This window comes from Halyomorpha halys, unplaced genomic scaffold (genome assembly GCF_000696795.3).
Source record: "Halyomorpha halys isolate HHAL.00 unplaced genomic scaffold, Hhal_1.1 Scaffold178.1, whole genome shotgun sequence".
In the NCBI taxonomy this organism is placed as follows: Eukaryota; Metazoa; Arthropoda; class Insecta; order Hemiptera; family Pentatomidae; genus Halyomorpha; species Halyomorpha halys.
In genome coordinates, this window is record NW_027105168.1 from 330,315 (window position 1) to 355,210 (window position 24,896).

At 30.8% G+C, this 24,896-nt stretch overlaps 1 protein-coding gene across 7 annotated transcripts in view; it reads left to right on the forward strand.

Moving 5' to 3' along the window:
* Positions 1-15,747: 15,747 nt before the first annotated feature.
* The window catches only part of LOC106679133 (small conductance calcium-activated potassium channel), a gene marked incomplete at its 3' end in the record, with an annotated part of 993,499 nt that continues 984,350 nt past the window's right edge, over positions 15,748-24,896 (forward strand). For all 7 annotated transcript variants that reach the window (XM_067049033.1, XM_067049025.1, XM_067049039.1 and 4 more), the window contains 1 exon segment: positions 15,748-15,970.

A 24,896-nucleotide genomic window follows, 5' to 3' on the forward strand; every position in this document is an offset into this window, starting at 1 on the left:
TACTTGATTATAATCTTAGTTGTAAGAAAGTTAGCTTTTATGGGACTATTGGATTTTGTTGTAATGCAAACACTTTTTTCTTCTTATTAGTGAATTATTGTTATTTTTCTTCTTATTGTATACAAGGTATACCCTAATTATGAAGAATATGGTCATGGTTGTGGTCAAAAGAGAAACAGAAATAGTTGACAACTATTTATTTGCCGACGTTTCACCCTACTTTGTAGAGCTTCGTCACGGCTATAGAGATATGAAAACAACTAAGAACATTTTGATATTGCAAGATATTAATATACCAAAAAGGTAAATTAAGGTAGGGTTAAAATTATGTAAAAATAAGTGACAAGAAAATTATATACAAATAAAAGAACAGAAGAAATAGTATCAAGTTAATTATCAATTTGAACAGGTGTGTGGTCCTGATTTGTTCTTAGTAGGGATGAAAGGCCGATTCTGGCACAGTAAATGAGCAGTTTAGGACTTTGGACCCTAGCCTCAACCCTACCTTAACCACTGGTCACGTGACCCTGGACTTTGGTCCTAGACTTGACCCTACCTTAACCAATGGGCATGTGCCCTTGGACTTTGGACCCTAGCCCTGGCCTTCCTTAACCACTAGTCACATGACCTATGGCTGGAAATTTGAATTTAAATTTTAACTTTGACCTGACCTTAACCTCTCATGTAATCTTTAGGCAGCCAATCAGAAGCTATCATTTGGAGACGTAACACCTGGCGGGGGATTTAAATTCAAATTTAGCATGCCATAACGTTAACCACTCACGTGATCAGTCATGTAACCATTAGGTCATGCCCAATCTTTAATCAGGTGACCTGGCCTGACTTAAGGGAGGGCGTGTGGCCTAATGGTCACATGACTGATCAGGTAAGTGGTTAAGGTTATGTCAAGCTAAATATCAATTTAAATCCCCTGCCATGGGTCACATGACCAAATGATAGCTTCAGATTGGCTGCCTAAAAATCACATGAGTGATTAAGGTCAGGTCAAAGTAAAAATTTAAATTCAAATTTCCTGCCATAGTTCACGTGATCGGTGGTTAAGAAAGGCCAGGGCTAGGGTCCAAAGTCCAAGGTCACGTTCCCAGTGGTTAAGGTAGGGTCAAGCCTAGGACCAAAGTCCAGGGTCACGTGACCTGTGGTTAAGGTAGGGTTGAGGCTAGGATCCAAAATCCAAAACTGCTCATTTACTGTGCCAGAATCGGCCTTTCACCCCTACTAAGAACAAATCAGGACCACACACCTGTTCAAGTTGATAATTAGCTTGAACAGGTGTGTGGTCCTGATTTGTTCTTTACTCTTTTATTATTATTATTAATTTTATCAATCCTTTCTCGATATTTATTTAATCTTAACTTACTTCTTTATTTTCCATTTTTTAGTGTGTTAAATTTTGTTTTCTCAAATCAAATTTGCAGTAAAATATTATGAGTAGTTTATATGATTTACTTCAGCCATACGTGATCTTATAATTTTATTTTTCTCTCCACCAATTTCTATTTATTTTTTGAGATAAGGTGTTCATAATTTATTGATTCGATTATTAATTGATAATCGAATATTGAAATCAGTTTTATATTAAGATATTATTATTTGGGTTTTTAGATTTATAGGTGTAGTACAGTGGTTCAGTTTTTTTTTTTTTTAATCTTATATCCAAAAAAACCTACATGAATTTTGCTTAGTTTCTGTTGCTAGTTTTGGTGCGGTTCGGATGTGTCGCTCAGTCTATTAATTTCAGTGTTTCCGCCGTGGATATCCGGTTTCTTTCGTTTCGAAATCTGCTGGGTTTAAAGGCCTTAGCAGATAGTGAACTTTAAGAAAGAAGCAAATGACATCTTGGAGAAACCAAGGGTAAGTCGCTTGTCACATAATTTATTTATTTCTTGTATTCATACCAAAGAAGTTCGAATAGGAAAGTTCCTGTTATGCTTCATTTGATAAATGTATTATTCACTTTTTACATTAGAATATCTTATTTTATATCTATTAAATAAAAGAAATTAAATAAATATTTTTTACCATTGTTGATTTTATATATTTATTTATAGTAATATCTATTCTAATTGGTATTTGTTATTTCATGTATCCTCAAATAGATTCTTTTTTGAGGAATTGCTTAAATTGTAAATTATAAAAATTATTTTGTCTATTAATTCTTTAATACAAATTGAATTGGTCCATATATCCCAAAAATTACTTATTGAAATATATTGTAAAATTAAATCATGACCTCAAAACAAACAGCTTTTACAGTTATATTGTTTTCAAAATTGAGAAATCAGATTTAATGATGTAGAAAAGAGAATAATAGACACAAAAGAATAAATTTTGTAAATTTTTGATTAACGAGTTGTTAATTTTTTTTCAGATGGGGAGCTGTGAATCGTGGACACCTTGAATAACAGGTAACTCAACTATTTATTAATAATAATACATTTATTTTAATGAACAGATTTTTTATTTATTTGAAACTGAAATTACTATTTAAGACAGATTTATACCTGGGATCTGGCTCCAACTTTTTTGTTAAAATTAACTTACCATACTTGCTACTTTATATGATCAATTTTTCACTTTTTTACCATTTTATCTAAAACGGCTCAAAAATTTGCTTAAACTGGTCATATTAATGTAAAATTAATCTAATTCATATTTTTCTTGTTCCTCTACAACCCATTAATGGTGTTTTGGATACAGTACATGGTAATGAAGTACTGTTTCTAGACCATTTTGAAAGGAGGTGATTTAGTTAGGATAACGTTAATCCACCAAATTTTTCATTCTCTTGTTTTATTATTTTTAATTGTTAACATACAATTTTTCCTCCAGTCTTCTGTATCGATTGGAGAGTACTTAAGGGACCCCACCTGTTACTTGGGCTCAGGTTTTTTTAAACTTAATTTACCTTATTTGTCCCTGATATATTTTTCCTCAGCAGGTATTAAACAATGGAAAAAGTCAATCTGTTAAGATAAAAATATTTGTGTGTTTTAACAAAGATTAAATTAACACAATTATGGACCACATCATTGACTTTTCAGTGGAAAATTAGAACAGTTAAGTTTAGCTTTGATTATCCTTTTAGTGATTTATTCGTAATATAATCTCACAACTTTACACTCTTGATTCAGGCATCATAAAAATTTCATTTCCATTATCTAGTTATTTAAAGCGTTAACATTGCTTAAACTAAATTGTAGCTAAATTTTATATTGTTAATTAACTCTACATATTTATGTCAATAATTATTTCTAATCCTTAAATTTATTAAATGCCAACTATTATATTTCTACTCCATTTATGACTTTTTTCTTAACTATCATATTTTACCATCTGTGATCATTAAGGAAATGGGTAAGAAATGTAACATGTTTTTGTTTTTTTAAAATTTCATTATTAGCAGTTACGATATTTGTTGAGCAAAGCTTTATAATTATTAGGTTCAGCAATGTGTATAAAATTTTGTTATTTGTAATTATTAATAAATTTTAGGTTTCAGAGAAATGTTCTAATTATAGATAATTTTATAACATTTTGTATAAATTTGACCTTAATTTTGTTTTGCTTTGTGTAGTGTATCAATCTGTTGTCTATATTATTGCCAGATCTTTTTTCATTATCAAATTAATTCAAGTTATTCTAATAACTGTCAATATTTTTATAATAAGGTTTTCTACAATTTTATATAATCAAATGATTGCCTTCAAATAATATAATAGAAAAATGTCAAACTAATAAATATTTTTCTTACTCAGTATGTCCCAATATTATTATTATTATTACCCAATAATAATTAGTATATAAAAAGGTGTTAATTTTAATTAATATTATTAGAATTTTTTTTTTATCAAAGGGTGGTATTGGTGTGAACTATTTTGTTAAAACTTGTAAACTTGCATTTGTTTATTGAAAATGTGTATCAAAAAATCTGCACGTCACCAAACTTTCACTTAGCACTCTACTTTGAGTTGAAATTAATCCTCGCTCGGTTCAGAACATATATTTCTATATTATTCACAATAATGATACTTTCCTTTACTTATTTTCTACAGAATTTTTCATTTTCTTTTATATTTTAAATTCCCGACTTGTTATCCCATGTTTAACCAGCTGTAGAGATAGTGGTGAGAGAGCTTCATGTCAAACCACTTTAATGTTGTATCCTATAGCTCAAGGTCTATGTTCGCTGTAGTTTCTATATTATCGTAGCCATGCATTCCTTTAGGGTGTCTATGAACATAACAATATGAAGTATGTTTTTATAGATGGTAAAATAAAGAAAAATAAAACATATTCCATTGGTTTCAAAATATGTCCAAAAATCACGCTTGTTAATTTGGTCAACTGATATGAGTTGGGGATATTAGATGGAAAAAAAAAAAGCCTTTAGTCTCTAAAAACTTGTAAATAATTACTCTGTTAATATTTGGTCAATTAAGCCTAGTACGGTGAAAATGGTGAAATTTGAAAAAAAGAATCTATAAAGTCCTGCGATGCTTACAGATTTTTTTAATCTGCATAAAATATTTTCCACAAACATAATGCCTAAACTAAACCGTTCTCATCTTATAAACAAAAAATATGGTGCAATTTTCACTTAGAACTCGACTTTGAGTTGAAATTAAGCCTCCCTTGGGTTAAGAATATATATTTCTATATTATTCTCAATGATGGAACTTTCCTGTACTTATTTTCTAATTGAGGCTTTCAGTTGACAGATTGACAATCTCAAATTTCAACAGTTTTTAAATAAGTAATAATATTTTTAGTATTATTTCTCATTGCAGATTTTTAACATTTTTCTTTTGCAAAAGAAATAATTGGTTAGTTATTTGGGAAAATTAAGCATTTGATTCAGAATTTGCTAGAGAGATAGAAAAACTTTATTAAAAAAAAGTACCCAACTGTATTGGGTTGCTTATTATTATTATAGGTTATTAGTATTAGCCTACTTACTTCAATATATTTAGATAATTTTTTAAATATATAGATTTATTATAATTTTTGAACTTTAGCTGTCATTATTTCTAATTTTATATAATATATTTCTAAAAATATATCATAAAAAAATGAAAATAAAATAAAGTGAATGCTCTCTAGGTAAAAAAAAAATTCTCCCGATATATCATGCCAAAAAAAGTTTAAAGTAATTTAATTTTATTAAAAACAAAATGAAACCAAATTATGCATTCATTGAGATAATAAATATTAAAGCAAATATTATTTATTGAATGGTCCCATAAAACCCTTTAAGGGAGAACGCTGATATTCTCTAAGAGGTAATCTTGTAATTTATTTTCATTATGATATGATTGATCTTTGATGGAATCATGGATATGATGATAATTGGGATGCGGTCAAAACTAAAACACTTCTCATTCCAATCTGCCACAAGGTGTTGAGGTTTAGCTATGGACCATCTTCTCCACTTGTTACGATCATTCACCATGTCTGGAGGATCATTCTGTCAGTGAGGAACCTTTGCTCTCCCAAGCCTACTGGTGTAATCCTTTACATCATCATTTATTATATCATGTATACATCTGCTTTGTTTGGTCTCATGGACCACTTTCCGTCTGCCTTTAATCTTCCTTTTATCGCCCATTCTACTCTCATATCAGTTGGCACAGCTCCACTACTTCTTAGGTAGCCGATACTCTGAGGTTCTCCCAGATTGTTTCAATGCTAATTTGGTCCCCTCAAGTTTTTCCCTGGATCGTTCACAGGAACCTAGTGAGAATACTTTCTTAAATATAAGCAGCTTTGCCTTGTATTTCATTCATATAATTATGGAGAGAATTTGGAAGTATTCTCTATTCAGGAATAAAACACATTTTAATTAAATATTCTGTTTATTTACTTTCTTATATCACATTTAATTGATCCATAAGTTTATATTTTTCGTTTTATTTATGTGATTCAATATTATTATTCAATATTTAATTTTTATAACATTATCATTCTAATTTTTTTTTAATTATTAAATTCCTAATTTTCAAGTAACTTTAATTTTGTTTATTTGAAAAAGAAATCAACCATCTCTCATTATTAGTAGTATAAGAATATATATTTGTCGATAAACAGTTGACAATTATTTAATTTGAAAACATTTGACAATTCACTAAAGGAGGTGATCATTTTTTTTTCTAGCTTTTTTGAAACGAACAAGGATTAATGTTATCTTAGGGTAAGGTGTTATGTGAAAGTTAGATGATGTGGAAAACGTTTTTTTTTTATCCCGTTCCGATTAATGGGATATTCAAAGTTGCAAGACTCGTGGGTAACTTCTATATGCTATGTTAATATTTCTAGCCATTCTTTTACACTATATTTATTATTTCCATATATCATGTTTTTGAATTACAGGCCGTAATACGCAATCAACTGTATATTTTATTACTGTTTTAATTAATTCCTCTTACCATTATTCCGATTCTGTCAACATACACCTGCATATAACTCCACTATTTTTATAATAAACAATTAGGATAAATAATTTATTGACTATAATATCAGAATAGCTGACTGGCAAAAGTTATTAATGACAATGGCCATCCTATGGTAGGGCGACAGCGAGGTAAGATTAAACGCCCGACTTGTTGCCCCATGTCTAACCAGCTGTGGAGATAGTGGTGAGGGAGCTTCGTGTCAAACCACTTCTCTATTGTATCCTATAGTTCAAGGTCTATGTTCGCTGTGGTTTCTATATTATCTTAGCCATGCACACCTTTAGGGTGTCTATTAACATAACAATAGCAAATATGTTTTTATAGAAGGTAAAATAAAGAAAAATAAAACGTATTCAAACGGTTTAAAAATATGTCCAAAAATCACGCTTTGTCAATTTGGTCAACTGATATGAGTTGAGGATATTAGGTGGAGGAAAAAAAGCCTTTAGTCTCTCAGAACTCGTAAATAATTAATCGGTTAATATTTGGTCAATTACGCCATAGTGCGGCAAAATTAAAAAAAAAAACGAATCTATAAGCTCCTGTGATGCTTACAGATTTTTTTACCCTGCATAAAATATTTTCCACCACCACAATGCCTAAACTAAACAGTTTTCATCTTATAAACAAAACATATGGTGCAACTTTCAGTTACTACCTTACTTTGAGATGGAATAAATCCTTGCTCATTTTAAAACAGTTGTTCATTAATTATTCGGGATGACAATACTTCCCCTTAGTATATATTTCATATATAAATGAGTGAAATTAAAATAAAGAAATCTATTTATTATATAATTATCTAATAGATGGCCTCGCATGTCTATTGTTTAATCTGGCCCTCGAAAAGGTAATTAGGGATTCCGGAATACAAACCTCTGGAACAATCATTGACAGGTGCTGGGATTTGACGATGACTTGGAACTGGTCTGCTGTTGGCGGGGAGGTGAAAATGGGTCCATTTACGTTTGAATGTGTCGACCAGTTCACCTATTTAGGCTCAGTAGTCATCAGCAATAACAGGATCACCCTGGAAACAAGGCAGTGTCTTATGAACAGATGCTATTTTGGACGCAGGAAGAACTTGAGGAGTCGAGCTGCCACTCGCCGTACCAAATGCCAGCTCTACAAGACACTAATCCGGCCAGTCCTCACTTACGGATCGGAAGCCTGGACCCTGACAAGTGTTGAAGAAAACGAGATCTTGATCTTCGAAAGAAAAATTCTGCGCCGTATATTTGTGTCAAGTTTGGCGAGAATTGGAGGAGGCGAACTAACAGGGAGGTCTACGAGCTGTTCGGTGAGGGAGATGTGATACGGTACATAAGGCTGGGGAGGCTGCGCTGGGCTGGCCATGTCGTCAGGATGTCAGCGGTTGAGATCCTGAGGAGTTTTCTGGACTGCATCGGACCAGAGAAAGAGGCAGGCCAAGGCTGAGATGGGAGGATGGCGTCATCAGGGATTCCAGAGAACTTCCGAGCATCCACAACTGGAGAGGGCCGCACACGACCGAGCTACATGGCGAAGGCTTATTGAGGAGGCCAAGGTCCAAACTGAGCTGTAGCGCCACGGATAGATAAATTTTTAAATTAATCAATTGGTATCCATGTTAAGTCTCAACATCTTTATTATATTACCAATAGTCCAACGTTTCGGCCAATTCGGTCATCCTCTTTAGGATAAATCCATCTTTAATATAAATTTACACCTGAATTGACTCATCGAAAACCCACTTTATATATTGATTTGTAAAATTTTTTTCGATTTTCTCAAAAATGGTTCCAACGCTTTTGATTAAACTCGGTATATTATTGTACAATCAAGTGATCTTTAATGTCAGCTACGTATCATAATCGTTGAAATCGTATGGCAGAGCATAAATGCCGAATTTTCAAAAATTCTTCCTCGAAAGTACCTTTAATTTTCTTAATATGAATAATAAACTATAAAACTAGAAGGAGAATACGGTTTTCACGCAATCGTCTAAACCAGACTGGAAAATTGGAAATAACCGAAAGCGCCCAATCTCTTCCGATATCATTCCATTGAACATACCTTTTATACTTTGTAAAATTGTATTCAAGGCAGGAAAAAAGTATGTATTCGTTTTTCACACTTCAAGAAATCCTTAAGACGGATTTTCTTAGCAAAGAACAAATGAAATAAAATTATTTTTTTGTTTTTGTTTATTTGAAAAATTAGTTATCTCTAATTATTAATAGTACTAAACAATGGTCGAATATGATATTTGTAATAATTTGATAATTATTATTTTTTCACTATTATTATTATAATCATTATAACAGAAGTGGAAGTGGTGTTATTGCTATAATAGCAGTATATAATAGTGAACCTCTATTACTTATGAAGGGTCATGTGTTCAGTACTTTGTAAGGAAGCACTGTTTTTGGAACAACGGTTAAACAAGGAGGTGATTTTTTCAAGATCACACTCAACCGTCGGATTTTTTCCCTGTCAATAGTACCCTGTTGATAGTAGTCAATAGCCCCAGGAGGGTTGATTCCCGGGTAGAGTGTAACAGAAAATAATTATTTGCCTTAACCGGACTCGAACAGCAGCATAGTACCTTACTTCTGTGCCACCGCACTCCCTTGTCTCTTGCTAAGTAACTGTTGTCATAACAATAATTTTTTTTAAATATAATCTTTTCAATTTCTTGAGACTGGTATTTATTTTTTAAATAAATCAATTGGTATCCGTTTTAAGTCTCAACACTATGAGGGATGGCATGCATGCATCGCATATCCTATTTGTTGTTTTATTTATCTATTTACTACTTTGTTATTTTTTATATTTTTATATTCTAATATTTGTTATATAGGGGAATATGTTGATAAAATGAAATAAGGGTTGTAAAATGGAGGGGAAAGAAAAAAAAAAAGGGAATAAATTGAAAAGCTTGTATTTAGTTTCTAGACTAATATTAATTGTAAAATAATAATGTGGGAAAAAAAAATGTCATCTTTCTATTATATTGTATCATATAAAAAAAAAATGTAATTTATAAATTTATATATGTCCGATGACGGATTGATCAGTATGCTGTGTAATGTAGCAACCCGATGTATTTGGGCAGCATGATTGAATAAATTTCTTTCTCTGTGTCAACAGTCCAACGTTTCGGCCATCTTCAAGGACAATCTTAAATATAAATTTACACCTCACATCCAAATATTTAAAAACGTTTTTAGGCTGTTCAACCCAGGTCATTAATTACTAGTCAAATTATCCTATTTTGTCACAATTTCATTAATTTTTAAAACTTGTAATTTAGATCAACTGTCATATAAACAATATCATATATACAAAAATAAAGTAGTTTTTTATATAAAAGTTGGTAGTGTTAAGTTTATCTAAAATTAAAAGTTTTAAAAATGAATGAAATTGTGACAAAATAGCATAATTTGACTTGTAATTAATGGCCTAGTCAAATATTAATAAATAGAATATACTCCTCATATTATTTTCATGCTGTTTTGTGGTAATTTATTGTAAAACCACTCCAATTTATCATAAAATTCATATTTGACTTCTTCATCAACTCTTGGGTTTATCAACACGATTTTATACAGATTTCTTTAATAGCGTATAGCCACCGGTTTCCTATCACAAAAATCTTTATGTCGTTCAATACGGAAACCTATTCTTAATCAGCAATCTAGTCCCAAACTATAATTTTCCCTCCCTATAAACCAAGTAGTATTCTTCCCTTCCGTTAATGAATCCTTCTCTTGGTAGGAAAATTCTTGAACGGCTATGGTATCTAAAGTCTTAAATATTCTATCATAGATATCCCGATATTATCTCAACCTACTGTCTTCATGCTTCTGACCTTTCAAGTCTTTATACCTAGGCCTAGATTTACCGGATATTTTTTTTAACAATTGATTATGGGGGGAAGTATAGTCTCATTCAAAAGACATCCCTAACTTTATACAATGTTATAAATAAAAACAAAATAAGGTAAAATAATAATCCTTAATAAAAGATTAAAGTAAAGTTAATTATAAAAACAATGATATTTATGGATTAAAAAAATTAAATAATTGACTTCTATTGAAAAAAAAAGAAGTTGATTTAAGAAAAAGATGAGAAAAAATAAACAAATTAAGATAAAATAAAATTTTAGAGTGACAATAACAGAACTGATAAATATAGACCTTTAAACAGGGCTTGCAGCAGCCTGGGCTTCAGTCTTCGAGTTGTGGTTGGGTTACCCAAGTTGTTGGTCACTGCTTCTTTAATAGTACGTATGTGGGAGTGCAACTTCATAAATCTTTTTTTGATATATTTTTTTGACACAAACATATTTAATCTCAATGACAATACAGATAGTAATGAACTCGATTTTTGTAATTAACAATATCCTAAAATACAAAACAAAGTAACAAATGAAGTTCATAAACTTCTTATGTAAAAAAAAAAAAGTTTTATTATGAAATAACCTGAAATACCGAATATATTTGACTAAATTGTTCCATCTCCTTAAATCAGCGGTTCCTAACCCTTATAAGTCTGCGGGCTAGTAGTGGGAAATGGAAGAATGTGCGGCCCACCCCCACTCTCCACTTGGGGGTCCCCTTTTGGAAATATTTGAAAATTAGGTTGATAAAGTTTTGAGTCACTTTTATTCTTCATTGGCCTGTTGAAACCTTGTAGGTGGTACCAAAACATCAGAAAATATGATTAATAAAATAGTTTTACGATAAATCGTCACAAAAATAAGGGTTACCGCACCTTCACGCGATCCAATGGTTCTCGTGGTCCATCAAAGGTCCGCGGCCCACCATTTATGAAACACTACCTTAAATTAAGGTTTTATTGAGTCAACCTGTTAATATACTTTTAGTGAACTTGCTGCCAAGTGTAGGAAATTCTATTTATTAGTTGAGATATAAGAATTCCTAAGACCAACCACTGTCAACCCCATATCTCCTATACCACGACTATCGATATGCAGCCACCATAGTACACGAAGAGAGGCTTGAAGTTACTACCACCCTCAAATACCACTTGTCTTCGCTGGATAGTTGTAGCTAAAAAGTGAAATTTACAGGTATACACATATTTTTTTCTGTATATACATTGATTAGTGTTGTCACATATTCAGGTAGGCCTTTTTAGCATTGGAAAAATAATAAAAAATCACTTTAAAAGGCATCAAAATTCATAATAGAAAAATTTGCAGATACAGCACTTTATCGTCCTACCTAATATTTCTGTTTCCTTAATTTGTTGTATCTTTTTATATATACTTTTACTGTATGTGTATATACCGTGTGTCGATAGCCTTAATGAACGCTGCATGCCTCTAAGTGGGCCGAAACGTTCTTCGGGCCCTTTGACAAACATTATTTTAATATTATGAAAGGGAATAATTTCTGTTTTATTTTATAGAATGTGGCGTGAAAACGTTTAAAAAGGTACATGTTTACTGACATTTCCCCATGAAATGTCACTATAACTGAATTCAGTTTGTGTTTTACTTTTCAATGTCAAATGGTGGTATTTGTGAGATTTTCGATAACATTACTTAGCAATTTTTCTGCGGAAATGTCACAGGACAAATGATAAATTAAATAAGACTAATCGATATTGTCAAGTGCACTCGTAGAGTGGGAGTTCCTGCGTCACCGAACTGTCGGTCGATTCTTCGATGAATATTTCCACGGCCTACGGTATCTTATACTAAAAAGAAGAACGGTTTATAACACCCCTTATCCGCAAATCCAGGAAATTTTGACCTTTTATCATATTCTGCTGTTTCCTGTGGAACAGATAGACGCCACATGGTTTCATTTAAACAAGTGATTCATTTGGAATTCATGTAAGAGGAAAATATCAACTGCTAGTCGTTTTCACTAACTTAAGAATTTCCTGAACAAATGCTATAAAAAAATTATTCAAAAAATGTAAATGTAAATAACTATATCATGTAGTATGTTCCTTCCATGCTGGGAGTTTTCCTATATTACTTTCACCGGATTACTCCGTTCCATATAGAAATTACAACAAATCAATATTTAATTACACTTTCTCAGCCATTAATCTTAAAAGAATCTATGAAAAAAGTTGTTCCAGAATTATGAAAAAATTCTTTGTTGCCATCAGTGTTTTCGTTTTCCTTATTTTTAAGAACCCACCTTTCTCATTAACTATACCGGATTAGATATATATTCTTAAATTAAATATGCTATTTATTTTCTCCCGCCATTTATTTGCGTTGTCATATTTCTCAGTTCCTCTTGCTCTCCTAAATTGCTAATTCAATGGTCTATGAATTTCGTATTAATTAATCGTAGGCATGAAGAACACAAAGAGAAACTATCTTCTATGGCGGTATTAAGAGTTACTTTTTCGTTAGTATTAAGGCTGTACGCATTTAGCCATATCAAATATACTTAAAAAGATAAAATAAAATAAACAATTAAATATAAATTAAAGTGGATTATGATAAAATAGTATATGCACACTTCAAATAAAGATCAAACGTAAGAGAATTAATAAGTTGAATAATAGCAAAATAAGTATACAGCTAAGATAAAGAAAATTATAACAAATCAATTAAACTAAAAACAAAATAAATGAAATTATATGAAACAAAATAATTGGGAATTTTAAATTAAATTCATTGCATGATATACTCAGAGTAAATATTAACCGATATATGAACACCGCACAAGATATTCAAAACAAACATTCAGAAGTTGATTTTTTTTTCTTTGTTTTCGATTATTTCAAGCATTTTAAGACATTTTTCGATGTATCGAAAAATCATGGTTATGCTTGTGTAATCGAGTGCATCTGTATATCAATAAAATGAGGGTCGATTTTATTTTATTTCCCCGAAACTCGCGACCTTATTCTTGTTTTGAAGGTTCTCATTAGTTCTTAAGATCGGAACTAAACAGTATATTAATTAAAAAAAGAAAAAAAAGGCAAACAGCACACGTATTTTTAATAGAGTTTGACCGTATGTATCTAAGGTTTATTGATCCATGACATTCGAGTTAGTGTTTGGTTTACTGAGGTTTCAATATCCGTTCTCATAAAAAGAGAAAACAAGAAGAGGACGAGTTTGTTGGCACAACTGAGTGGTTTACCTCTAGGTCTACACTGAGGAAATTTATAGCTGAGTTTTAACTTCAAATTATTCCCTCGATAAAATTTAAAATTTGGTAACATTAAAAAATTTTTCTTTTTGTAAGCGTGACTAATGTATTGATGGAAGATTAAGCTATAATTAATGTAACTAATATGATCGCAAATTATTAAGGTGTTGCAGAAAATTATAAATTAGTCAGAAATCGGAGTACTATCTTAAGTCGTTCAGGTGACTGACTGAAGGTTTATCTCACAGGAAATGTGAGGACACAGATCTCTTTCTTTCAATGCCAAGGGGGACCATGGGACAATCCGCAAAGGGATGAGACGTCAAGTGGAAGCCATTGAGGAATATGTCGACTGGAAACTATGTGTTACAGCAATTTGAGGTTCGGGGACTAGAAGACTACACATCTATGCACAAATGTCTTTTGAGTCTATTGATAAAAAAAAAAAAAAAATAACAAAGACTCACGGTGATCATTTTTTATTATTAAATTATTGCAGTATTATTATTATAGTATTAGTTACTGTGTTATAAACTCCAAAGACTCGGGTTCGAATTCGGCTGTAACCTACTCCTTGCACAACCGTTGGTTTAGTAACAGTCCTTCCTTACAAAGTACTGCACCACTAACCCTTCATAGGTTGTAGCGGTCGATGCAGATTTAATTTTAGTATTACTAAATTATTTTGAATTATGAAATTTATGCATGAAGGTTTAGAACTCTATGATTATTTCAGCATTGAAAGCAGAAGTTACGAAATTAATTCCGTTCTCATCAGACTTTATTTATGATAAATGAAGTTGGGCACTTTTTCAAGGACTTGGCGAGGTATTGTACAACATGGGCATAAAAAAACTTTCAGTATCTTCAGAAATATAAAAACCGAAATGACAATGACAGGAGAAATCTGGTGGGGTGCACACATCACAACACATTCACTAACCGTCCTGTAGATTAGTAGATTGGTGAAATCTTGATGAAGATATAACTATTTTTGTGATTTTCGAAAACAACAAACAAAATATAAAGACCAGCAAAGGTAAAAATTATCAACAAAGATTTTTAATTTTCCTTAAATGCAGAAAATTTTTTTTCTGTTGCTATAAAAATTCATATTTTAGGATTTCTGGAGGATTTATATTTTTCTCCTTTAGTTATTCATAAAATTCTTTCATATTTTGTTTTATCTATTTTTTATTACTGCTAACAATGGGAACTGTTTTTTTTTCAAATAAACAAAATTAATACTACTTAAGAAGAAGAAGTTTTACAAATTCGTTAATTAAGCTCTGTCAAACTATATCATTGAGGATAAGACCTGGCTGGTATTAAAGAACATTTTTAATTCTGCATTGCTATGACGTGATTAGTTAAAATCGCTGGAGTCGTTTTCGAGAAAATATAAACAATCGATTCTGTAAAGTGGCACTTCCGATCATTCGATTTTATCGAAAAATTTGCTGTCACATCCCGGGCATATACTGGCATTATTTATGTGATTTCAGTTTCGTTTTTTGAGCCAGGCTGACTACAGACAGACTCACAGAATATTTTGCGAGACTAGGTTTTTTTGGACTCAAATCATGTATTTCCATTGAAAACTCCAATTCGAAAGTTTCACGATCTCAATACTTTTCCTTACTATGTATTCCACATGTAGGTAAGTAAAAGTAAAGATTGACAATTGCTCAAGCATTAAAATGATGTACGGAATTTATTATTTCTACAAAAATAGTAGATTATTTTTAGGATTACCTACCCTCTTAGATAGAGTTGAGCTTCATAAAGCCAATTAAAATCATCCGCTCTTCCCTGTTCAACAATTTTTCGTTTATGGTTTTACTCATAGGATGACCTTATTTTTTTGAAAAATCTCTTTTGTTCTTCCTCTTGCCTATTCAAAGACGATACCCTAACAACATCGTTATTATTATTCATAAAATTGCTATCAGCCTTAATATTTTTCTATCTAAATAGCAGTGATGTTAAAGGGTAAAAGACTGATTGCTAATTGGTTTTTCAACTCGCAGACACGAGCTGGTACCAATATATAAAGTGAAGCCGACCCGAGAATAGCCGAAGTCGGCCGATCACCGCCGAACCCGACACTACCAGCGTGCCCCGCCAGTCCGTTGCCTAAAGCCCTCAGTTAAGGTGCTCCACGCTCAAACACATTTTTGCCGATACCGCTGATTTTTTTTTGTTTTCTTTTTTTGCCTATAACTATTTTATTTTTAATTTAATATTTTTAGTTGTTTTTTTTTTGCTTCGCCGATCATTTATATATAAACAGTGCAAGAAAATAGCTCAATACCTGGCCAAAGCACTAAACACGACAAAATAAACAAAAATTAACGAGAACCGAAGGTAAGATGGATGTGATTTGATGATTGTGTTTACCTTACACTTCTGAATGAGCACGAATGTTACTCCCTCACTCTGTCTTGTCACTGTAGAATGATAAACAAATGTTCCGAACTGTGTCAATAACCTACCAATAATTGCCTTGTAATTGTATTTTTCTTTTATATGTTTTTTTCTTTCGTTATATGTTGCATTATGTTTTATTTATTATGGTTTTTATTTTTTTTTTCAACCCTGCTGCTAAATCTTCATCGGCATCATAAAATGATAAAAAAAAACAATATTTGTCTGCTCAGTATTAAATTAAACATTAGTCAACTTGAATTTTTTCATTCTATTGTGAAAAAAAATCCTAATTTATAGGTTTTAAATTCCTATAATTATTACAAAAAATATATATCTGAACTATTTCCACGAACATTAGGAATATGACTCGAATTATTATAACTGATATTAAGTATGTTATACGCTTTTTTATTTTTGGCGGACATCACCAATATATTATCAAAAAGCAAAACTGTTTCCCGTAGTAGTAAGTAGGGTCATGACTGTCCCAATATTAGTACTTGCCCGAAGATAGCATTAGTACAAAAGGTTTGAACAATCTTTTTGAAAAAATTAGTATGAAATATTGTTTTTAGAAATTTTGCACATATAAGAAGACCGAAACATCGAATATATAAGAAAACCGAATAAATATTTTATATAAAATATATAAATATATAAAATATACTATATATACTTAAATAAATATACTATATAAAATAAATAATCTTATATTAAAATATATAAGAAAACCGAATAAATATTTTATATAAAATATATAAATATATAAAATATACTATATATACTTAAATAAATATACTATATAAAATAAATAATCTTATATTAAAATATATAAGAAAACCGAAAAATCGAACTTTATTTTATTGTCTATAACCATTGAACTGAATTAAATGAAAATTGATGTGGCCTCGTTTTATATTAAACAAGGATAACAAAATAAAAATGCTATTTGAAGTAATACTTTGTATTAACATATTTTAAATGATTCAATTAAAAAAACGAATAGATATCTCTAGAAGATTTTTGTCAGAATAAATATTTGTCAGAGATGATTTAATTAAAGTTGTTTCAATAGAAGATAGATTTAATTTATGAAAACATAATAAACAAGTCAATGGAGTTTTCGATTAAGTGATTCTTTTTTTAAACTAATGCATTCAATAAATTGACCAAATTAATATGCATAACAGACAATAAATTATAGATTATTTTATATTCAGACATAAAATTGAGTTGCAAGCCTACCTTCTACCCCTGTAGCCACAACCCCTGATGAAGACCTGAAACTCAGGTCGAAACGTCGGCATAAAATAAATAAATATGGTTTTGTTTATTTATGTTGTTCTTTGCTGACCGCACTCCCCCGACAAACTTCTCCAATCAGACAATAAATTATATTTTTTGTAACATATTAGTCCTTTTAAACTCATGTTAAAATTACCACCTATGATCGGTGTATAAGTAGCTAATTTATTTATCAAAACTAATAAATTAATATGTTGATCACAGAGTGTCAGATGAATATTTGAATAAGTTACATTTAAAATATATATGAACAATTTTTTTTAAATATTTAAAGGAAGGAAGTTGAAGGAACGCTTTGAGAAGCTTTTGGGCAACATTGTTTGTCCGTGTTATATCTATTCTTCTTTGAACTAAATGAATAATTAAAGCCAAATAAGTGAAAATTCATTTATTTGAAAACATTATTAAAAGATATAAATATTTTTTATCACACATCAATTTTTTTTTGCTCAAACCTGTTAATTCTAATTGGCCTGTTTTAATGATGGCGGCCCAAGAGATTTATTTGTTTAGAATACATTTCTGTAACATTTGAAAAATCCAATTTCACGGTCGATAAATTTGGATACGAAAACTTAAAAATTGTTTGTTTCCTAATTTAAAAAAATTAATTGAATAAAAGGAAAACATTTACATTATTTTTCTGCTTAAAGTTCAGTATATAAGGACAAAATAGGTCGAAATAAAGTAACAAGGCTTTATTTTAATAAGTAAGAAATTACATTATTTATGTCTCCATTTACTAATTAAATATTTAAAAAAGCAATGTATGTGATTTTCTATAAATTTATTGCCAGTAGCACTACAAAAGTGATGAACATAATCTGTTTTATAATTTTTCGGTGACACATTTTTTTTAATGTAGACGTTTTCGAAATAATATTGTTTCCATGTTTTTCCTAGTTCGAATCAGAAATGAATATTTTTTCTGAATCAGATTTTTTTGAATCACATTAAGTGGTAAAGTTAATCGAATGAAGACAAAAAATATTTTAAAATTACTGTACCGCCTCTGGCTTAATTAATAGAGGAGTTAAAATTAAAATTAAGAAAATATATGTGGAATAGATTTCAAAATGTCCTGTATAATTCTCAGTTTTTAACTACCGGCGAACTCTATTTAAATAAAAATAAGAGGAATAGATCACTCAAAATTTACCATGGTATACGAGATCATTTCATCGATGCTGTTAATCAATGTGAAATTTTCTTTACAATAATAAATAAATTTTATACTCTCAAAGTATAGTCGTTTCAGTATTAATTCGTATAAATTTCAGTTCTTGTCTGTTAAATACCCTTATAATTGTACCCCTCTCTTAACGGACAGTTTTCATTAAGCTCACGGCAAACAAGCTACAAATGCAATACATTTGAACCCCTACATTACGGAACATCTCTGCAGATGCGGATACCACAATATTTTCCATTAGGCAAAATTAATAAAATAAGAATGTCGCGATTGCAGAATTTGCAGGTATTACGAAAAGAGATATTTATTTATTGTGTAAACAGAATTCATGGTATGAAAACAAAATTAAACTCCCTCCTCAAAATTCGAGATTTTACGATCCAAAAATCGAATAAAAACAAAAAAATTCGTAGGTCACCTAAGCCTTTCTCAGAGAACAAGACGCTTATTTTCAATTAATTGAGCTCCGATGTCACCAGTTCGCCAGGATGATGCCCAAAATTCAATGTGACCTATCACGAATGTATGTCTTACAGAATGATGCTACAAAATCTCCGTTGATTTTTATTAATCAAATTGTTGATTTTTCCGACTTACCCGCTGTTTAAGATCGATTAATTTATTTTTATAGTTTTGTATGTATTAACCCCGTCTTAGCGGACAACTCAGTTGAACAGACTCTTCTATAGAAGTTTCACTGTTTTATCTCAAATCTTGACTGTTCATTTTCATTACTTACATATTTTTTGTAAAATTGAAGAAGTGTTTAAGATGTTCCATCTGCAATGGTTTTGATGTGCGGCAGCTCTACTAACTAATGCTTAGCTCTTTATCCAAAATTAAACGTTACTCACAGTTGTCCGCTCTGCATTATTGCAAAATATTGTTATTGTCTTGTTATGTAGAGTCAAGATCACATCTACGTTTTGTCCTGGCATAATTAGAAGAACTGCATTGTTCGTTCGTGACTCAATATGGAAATAGTACCCCTGCAATGGAAGCTAGCCTATTGTAAATGATTGCTTCCTTATGGCAAATTACACCAAACATCATTACAAAATTAGTATGTACATTAGATTAAATGGTATTCGTTCTATAGATAGATTATTTGTTAATGTTTTGATACAGCGAAAATCAACTCAAAATTTCAAAAATTTTAGAGGTTAGGGAGGGGGGGGGACTGAACGTGTTAAAAAGGTCTTGCAAAAAAAAAAAATACAAAACATTTATTTAATAACACCGATTTAATAAATTTGGGGTATCCATACAACTTGTAGTAAATGGTAAATTCCTAAACCATAAACAAAAATAATTATTTTACGTTTGAGATGAATACCTGATAATAACTTTGTCAGCTGATTTCACGTCCTTTACGAACTTAGCACAAGTTTCAGCCGACCCAAATGTGATTTCGGCTATATTTAGCCCAATATCGTTAAATAGGTTTTTAGACTTCAGCTCAAAATGTTGAACGAACATATTACACATTATTGTGATTTATCTAGTTCGTTTGATCACATATCTCATTACTATCTCCGGGAATACAGGACACCATTGGCACGCAAAGATCCTTTTTCCTTCTTTATATAAAATAATAAATCATATTACAGAAAAACACATGCGATGGTTGTCAGTGTAGTATACGGTTCATGATTAAACATGGATTAGAAGAGGCCTATATAAATATAAAACGTATTTCGTTCACGAGCTCCTGGATAGTTTGAAATTACTTGAATATTTTATCGATGTATGTATATCGAAATTAGATATAGATTGGTATCTGTTAGTTAAACAGATGCTAATGGCATTGACAACAATAACTGTATACCATCTAGAGTTGCCCGAACTCTGATAGAGTAACAGCCGGGTCTTGATTGGGGCGGATATTAGGTGTTGCTTCATCTGGGAGCACCATCTATGATCACTCTCAACGCTTCAACACATATTAATCTTTATAAGTGTAATACTTACTTACATAAAATCTATTATATGTAAACACGTATAAAGGATAAATCGAATAATGTAGTATTTCTGAATAGAAATATTACCGATTTTCTGATGAAAATTGTTTGTTATATTATTAAGTAACAAATAATAAAACAGTGTGTCCACTCATACGACTTTCCTCACCGGTTTAGGTTTAAAATCTAGTCCAAAAATCTGATGTGAAAATTTAAAAGCTTTTATTTCTCTGGCGTTCTTAAAATTCATATAATAGAGTTTCTGGAGGTGTGAATAAAAAATATAAACTCAGTTCCTGGTAAGAATACACCAGTTTAACCAAATATGACAAATTCGTAAAAAAATTATAAGAATCGGAAAAGATCGGGAATGCTTGGCTGTGAAATATTTCAAATGAACAAAATAAAGAGCTATTTTAGAGGAAGATTTTTTGAAAATATTTCAATACTGTTAGACTATTTCAATATAGATGAGGCCTAGCTAATATAAAAGATTTTTTTAGTTTTACATTGATATAATGAGTTTAATAAAAATCGTAAGAGCCATTTTTGAGAAATAAATCAAAAATGTGTGGTATCCATTATCCAAAGTAAATCTAAAGTAAATTTTATCGAAAAAGTTTCTACTTTATTATTTAACTTGAAATTAGATTGTCTTAAGAATTCAGTTGCTGATGTAATTAATAGTTGCCGATGCAACGGTTGATGTAGTGTATTATTCAATTTTAAATAATCTATTGGGACTGAAAAAAGATGGTTTCATAGTCTAAACTAGTCCTGAGTTTTATTTGTTATTATTGCTTGGATCCATCTTTTAGGAGTTATTGGTGAAAAAAAAACTACTACTCAATTTTGAAAAATGGAACTGATGATAGAACAATAATGAAATATACATTGTTTAAAAATGTCGTTATAAAATACAACTAATGAATGAGTGTGTAAAATAAATTTTATGAACAGAAATATAATAATAATGATTTACAACTAATAAATTAGTAATAATAAATAATAAATTGCTTAAAGCACATAAGAATGAATTTGACTAAAATAAGAATACAATATAACTATAGGACTAGATATGTTTAAATTATATATATAGCTAGGTTTATTGAAAATGGAGGTCACTAAGTAGAAATTAAAAATATTACAGGCAGTTATTTGGTCAATAAAAATAAATTATTAAGATTCATAAAAGTAAGAAAGTACTCAGTCAAAGATTTCTATTTTATTTTAATTTTTTTAATGATTTGTGTATTTATTAGTTGTTCTGGTAGATGATTGAACATGGACGGAGGGGGAGGGGAGGGTGCGGTCAGCAAAAAAAGAAAAAAAAAACACAAATGAACAAAAAATTATTTATTCGTACCGCGTTTTCGACCCGATTTGCGAGAGAGATTTTGGTTAAATCCAGTTTAGGTAAAATCGTACCATGTAGTTTAAACTGCGTTTTCGAATCTCTTAGCTAACGCTTTTTTGAGCCGAGTTTTTTTCATCGGCCTCGTTGAGTACCTGGTATTTGGTGCATACGGCTGAATAAGATTCTTTCATCTAAATATGTTATAAATTTCTCTTAATGCTTTATTTTATTTCAATTTACTTTAATTTATCCAAAAATACTTACATTTTCACCGAGGATTCATCTAATATGTTTTTAATGTTCTTACAATTGGTGAATATTGAATGATCTTAAAAAAAAGTTTAAAAAAATAAGCCTTCATTCGGTTTTCGAACAATCAAAGGATCGGCAAAGTGCATTATACATTTAGTGAAAAGGGGTAGGGTCATGAGAAAGAGGCCGGGCCTAGATGGAACTGTTGAGGGTTTGCGAAACGACAGCTGAAGAAATAAATCTTCTCAAGAGGGAAATTGCTTTGCCCGATTAGTCCAGCTGAAGAATTATACTTCTGGCTTAGGTTTTGTTGCTCCTAAGAGCAAAAGTATCCTTTTCTTATTTTTTCTGCTACCATTAAATTATCCAACTTTAATCTTAGTTCTTGAGAAATTACCTTGATTTTTATATTTTATCTGTAAATTTATTTTTTGTATAAATAAAAGATTAGAACGATATAATTGGTTCATAAAGGCTTAAACAACCATAAGTCTTCTGTTGCCACGAATATTTGGAAAAGAATCTGAGTATCTCTTTCAAGTTTTGAATATTTATAGTTGAAAAGTTGAACTATGTTAAACAATTATGGAATCAATTCATAGACAGTGCTCAAGTAAAATATTTCACTTAAGGAGGGTGAGTTTCGATGTAATTCCACTTATACTAATGAGAAACTTAGGCTACACTTCTTGAACTCTACTACTTAACTTCAAGTTGAGTATGTCGAGTACTGACATGTATTTTGGGGTCATTATTTCTCATTATTACGCTAACAAGAATAACTATTTGAATTTATTAATAGTTATCAATTATTACCCCTTCAAACAAAAATCTACTAAATTAATCTTAACGCAATCTTCTCATCTACGTTTACCCGTCCCTTCAGTGCTTATTAACATTTTAGGGATGTGTTTGCTATTAAGCCCAACAACCATACACTGCCACCTTTTTTGCCGCAATACTATAATATCTATTTGGTTATAGCACTCGTGTGCAATTCTCTAAATTTAGCGTTGTGTAGCATTCTTAATTATTCGATTAACTCATCCTCTTTCGGTCCGAATGATTTACGAAATACTTTATTTTCAAAAACCTATGTTCTTCCCTTAGTCTAAGAGGTCATATTTCACATCCTTTAAGAAAAGTGAGATGGATTATAGTTTTGTAAATTCTAACTTTGGACAGAAGGCGCGAGGTAACAATTTCAAGGTTGAAAGATAACGAGTATTTCCCATCTTTAACCTAACTTTTTTTTTCTAATCAATTTCATTTTTTTCTAGTTATCGTAGAACCTAAATACTTAAACCTATCTACTTGTTCAAATGGATTTCTTTCTATATCTATATCGTTGAAATCGCTCCCGTTTCTACTACTACATTTTGTTTTATTCTTATTTATTTTGAGTCCTAGTTCCTTACTAAACTTTATCAACGTAGTTTTATAGATTTATAGCTTCAACGTAGTTTTATTGTTTTCTTGTCCTCACCTTATACCAAATCATCATCATACCCAAACATTTTTTAATTCTTATAGGCTTTCTAGATACAATGTCGTAGCTGAAAATCATAATTGATAATTAGATGGTATGCGCCACCTGGGATGAATGGGCCAAAGGCTTTCCGCAAGCTGCCTTTTCTGACGGCCTTTGAGTTTAATCCATAAGCTGTAATGGATTTTCTGACTCGCTGACCCTGTTCCATTTAGTGGGTAATTGGAAACGATTGGGGTAAATAATTGATAGTCGCCATTAGCATTCGATCTGGATGCGTGTCAACCTTTCTGTAGTAATAGTCCGGCAAATACACTTAATAGAAAAACGGAACAATTCTATAATAGGCCGGTGGAATCTAGCGAAAATTTTTTTTTTTTAATATTGGTTGGATCGAAACAGTCTGCACGTACTAACATCAAGTATCATTGGTTCTGAGAGCATATATCAGTTAACTAATAAAGTTTTTTTTGGCCTCTATGAGCGACAATCGAAGAGCTCTCTCTAAAATGTTATAACTAATATCTCGTCTACGTTTCAAGGATAAGAACCAAACCGTCTTACTTTTGGTCATATTAATTTATTTTCAATTTTGATGGTTAGCGAAATAATTAATATTTTGGGAAATACCACGGAAACTGCTACTTGCTCCTCCCTTCGTATAGGTATCTATTAGCTCTAAATTGAGGGGTAGTAGCTGGAGCAAGAGTAGCATTTTCTATGATAATCGCCAATATAAATTCACTAAATTTTTCTAAAAAAAAAAAATGTATAGGTTTATGAAAACTATATCTAGACAGTTGCCTATTACCATTCATATTAAAGCTAGTTGGATGTACTATAATTTAGTACATCATCGCACTAGCAGCAGTTCCAATGATATTAATTTAATAAATTGACGAAATATTATTTTGCCATTATTTGAAGAAAAATGTTGCTTTTTGAAAAACTGTGTTTCAAGAAATATAACAGTATGTCTATTAGAAACCACATTAGACAATTTACTTTAGTTTTTGTATGTATTTTTAGTGCTGTAGATAGTTTATAAGATTTAGAGCTGTTAATAAAAAATGAAAAGTTTAGGTTTTTCTCTCCATATGTACCGATCTAGCCCAAACCAGATATCAATCCTTCCATTATAAACTCCCATTTCAAACCCACTAGTTTCTAATCTTGCTTCCTCTTTTATTCCTGACAATCCTCCGAGGCCTCTGAAAAGAAGATGGCCTCGATACCTTCTAATGTAAAAATGTTTTTAGAGTGATACCAATGGGTAGTTTCTCTACATGCCTCTATCACAGTATTAT